This window comes from Mus caroli, chromosome 11 (assembly GCF_900094665.2).
Source record: "Mus caroli chromosome 11, CAROLI_EIJ_v1.1, whole genome shotgun sequence".
In the NCBI taxonomy this organism is placed as follows: Eukaryota; Metazoa; Chordata; class Mammalia; order Rodentia; family Muridae; genus Mus; species Mus caroli.
The window spans coordinates 12,550,979-12,554,653 of NC_034580.1; the positions used below are offsets into that span (position 1 = coordinate 12,550,979).

The following is a 3,675-nucleotide window of genomic DNA, read 5'->3' on the forward strand; positions in this document are numbered from 1 at the left end:
CTTCCGTTCCATGTAAGTGAATTACCACTACCGGGTCCTGGGGTTCAAGATCTAGCCTCGACTGGAAACCAGGCTGTCTGCGCATAGCCCATTGCCCCATACCTTCCAGCCCCAATATTCGCTTTTCCACATAACCCATGCTGTTGGTGTGGCTTTCCACTGACGGTTTTGTCTGGCTTGTTGGAAATTATCTCATAGGCTTTTCTTGAGTTGTTCCTTTTATTTTCATATTTTGTATTGACTTATTTCATTCATGTTGCTGCTTTTGTTCTGTAGCAGTGTATTCATGTCTCCTTTAAATTGTTTTAACATAGTTGTAATTGGCCCTTGGAGTACTTTGTCTAGAAATTCTTACAGGTAATTCTCACTATGGGTCATTATTAAAGGGTTAGTAATTTTTAGATAATATATGTTGTTGTGGATTTTCATAACATTTTGGTTTCTATGTTTGTATTTGCAAATCTGGAGTTAGTTGCGTGGGTGGAAGTATGTGCTTGGGGCTGTGAGTCTGGGGATTTCTTCCATGGCAACACTAGGAGCTAAGAGAACTGTGGAAATGTAGCTATGTAGAGGCTCAGTGTCTTCAATGCCTTACCTTTTTTTCACTGAGAGAAAGCAGAAGTTTGGAATGGCAGCTCATGTTCAGAGATTCATTCTGTCCACAGAACCTTGGTGTCTCAGGACAAAGCAATAATTTGGTAGGTGCTAGGGTCTGTGGATTGCTTACCTGTCAGTACTGGGATCTATGGTGACAGAGAGAGTTTGGAATAAGTGCTCTGACACTAGAGATAAAGTCTAGAGGGCAGCAGACTTTTGGTAGAGTTGGTGAGGATCTAGTAGATCCCTTCTCATTACCAGACTCAGGATGGGGGTAAAGGTGGGGGTTGGGATTGAGGGGAAGAGATGGGGTGGGGGCTGTGTAAGTAAATTTTTAATCTCCAAAGACATTTGTTAGAAGTATGAACACATCAGTATGCCAAGGTTTGGTAAGTTCCAGTGTGAGTACTCTATTTTACTTCTGTTTTCTATGCCTACATAGAAATAAAGTTGATATTTTTCCAAAATTAAAAATTATAAGATGCATATGGCACCCTATTAATAGGCAAAATTTTATGCTTTTAAGTAACCATTTAAAAGTTAATTTAATTAAGAATTTTTATGGCCACTAAAGATGAAATGTAAATGACATATGAATACTGGCACAAAAGGTGGTTTTACGGCAACTTATTTTATGATTTAAAATCTTTAAAAATACACAATATTGGGCTCTGTGCTTTCCCCCTCAGCGTGACTAGGGCTTGCTACTGCCCCTGACTCCCCTCCGGGCGAACGCGCGTGCAGCCTGAGGGTGCCTCCATCCTTGCCATCGCTGACTCTGGTCCCAATCCATGTTCGCCACTGGAGGGAAGCAGCGAGCCCACACTGCTCTCTGCCCCACTGCCCCGTACAGCCCAGCACTGGGAGGATGCAGGGCAAGGCTAGTCTGCAAATGAAGAGGCCTGAAAAGAAGCGAAGAAAGTCCAATACTCAGGGTCCTGCATGCACACATCTGATGGTGTTTGCCCCACCGTTGACCCAATCCCCATGGTGGATCATCTGGTCACTTCTAACCCCTTTGATGATTTCGGAGCCCCTAAAGTGGGGGACGCAGGCCCTCCATTCTTTGGCAGTCCGATGCCCCTTGGAGGCTTTGGTGAATAGGGGGGCACAGCAGGCCCGGTATCCCCAGGCCATAGCACAAGAGGAGGAGGGAGTCCCCAGCCACTTTGTCGGCAGTCCCTTCCTTTTCCTCCCAACTCTATGGGTCCAGCTTTTAATATGCCTCCTCGGGGCCCTGGCTATCCACTCCCGGGGACACATAAACTTTTCCAGTCAACCCTTCAACCAGTCTCTGAGCCAAAACTTTAGCCCACCTGGTAGACAAGTAATGTGAGGCCCAGTTGGGGGATTTGATCCCTTGGTCTGACCCACCATGGGACAGCCTCCTAGAGGGGAACTGAGTCCTCTTCCTCTCCACCAGTGCCTTACCCAACCAGGAGCAGCTTTTGGTCATTCTCTTCAGAGACCTGGTCAGGGACTCCCCAGCCTGCCTCCCAACACAAGTCCCTTCCCTGGTACAGACCCTGGTTTTCCTGACCCTGGTGGTGAGGATGGTCGAAGGCCCTTGAATCCACCTGCCCCCACTGCTTTTCCCCACTGCTGCTGTTAATGGGAATCAGCCCAGTTCCCTGCTCCCCCACCAGCAGCAGTGGTAAGGTGGGGGCACTCCAGATGCCAACAGTCTGGCACCCACCCCCCCCCAACCCCCCTGGTAAGGCAGGTGGAGGCTCAGGGCCTCAGCCTTGCCCAGGCCTAGCGTACACTTGCGGTGCCTGTGGAGCAAGGTGAACAATGGCCAGGATGCCATTTTGTGTGAGGCTTCCTGCCAGAAGTGGTTTCACCACAATTGTACCTGCATGACCAAGAGTTCCTACAGCCTGCTGACCACCAAGGCCTCTGCTGTCTGGGCCTGTGATCTCTGACACAAGACCAAGGACATCCAGTCTGTCTATATAGGAAAGAGCATGGACCAGGTGGTGGATGCTAATGTTGGGTGACTGTAGTGCAATGGCCTGAGGAAGTGAACCTTTCCCACCGTGTTCCTGCAAAGTGCCTCTTGCTCCTTGTCTTCCACTGGCATCCCATCCCCATGGAGCAGATAGGCATCCTGGAAGCAAAAAAGGAACTGAGACAGGCAGGCAGGCAGGCAGGCAGAAGAACCTGGGCTGCTCTTGTTGTTGTTGTTGTTGTTGTTGTTGTTTTGTTTTGTTTTGTTTTGTTTTGTTTTGTTTTGTTTTTCTGGGAACTTGTATACTGAGTACCTTCAGAGATCTAGGAAACTAAAGCCTTGCTGAGCAGAGCCATTCCTGTGGGGGCAGTGGGTGTGGGGAAAAGAGGAGTGGGAGAAAACCCAGAGTCCTGCCAGGTGTTCTGGGCAGACTGCCACATGCTTTCCATGAAGCCCCGGGTGGGTGTCCGACTCTGTGAAGCCACTAAACCCTAGCTCAGCAGGTGGTGGACAAGGACCAGTCCTAGGTACCAGGTTCTAAGTCTTGGGCATCTCACGCTGGACACCTTGGAAGAGCTGAGAACAGAATGGGGGCCCTTGGGGAGGCTCAATCAGCCCCGGGGCCTAAGGGAGGAGAGGGCAGGGGAAGAGGGGCGCTGGGTGGTTTCCACACGGGTGAGAGTCTTCAGTCCGGTCAGTGGCTGAAGCGCAGGAAGGCCTTCCGGCCGGAGTATTAAACATAGCTCATTAGGAGAACGTTTACCCCATCGTTCAAGCACGGAGGGCCTTGATGAGCAGAGACTCTCTATGGTTTAGGAGCTTTATTGTAGAAATGCAGGGAGAAAGAAGGTAGAAAGAGGGAGCCACGTGGAGAGAGGGGGGAAGGGAGAGAGAGAAGGAGGGCTAGAGATGATAGTAAGAAAAGTGAGAGCTTAGAGAGAGCGAGGAGGGGTCAAGCAGCCCCTTTTATAGTGGGCTGGGCTATGTGTGGGGGCCTCCATACCTGACTATAGTCAGGTAACTGTGGGGGTGGAGTCTAGCCAGAATGCTTAGGATATTGTCTGCCTGATTGATAGTCACATACTTTTCCTGCAGGGGCTGTGGGGGCAGTAACTTTGACAGGAGCC

At 49.7% G+C, this 3,675-nt stretch overlaps 1 pseudogene; it reads left to right on the forward strand.

Moving 5' to 3' along the window:
- The first annotated feature begins 1,456 nt into the window (after positions 1-1,456).
- LOC110306341 lies at positions 1,457-2,597 on the forward strand (annotated as a pseudogene).
- Positions 2,598-3,675: the final 1,078 nt, after the last annotated feature.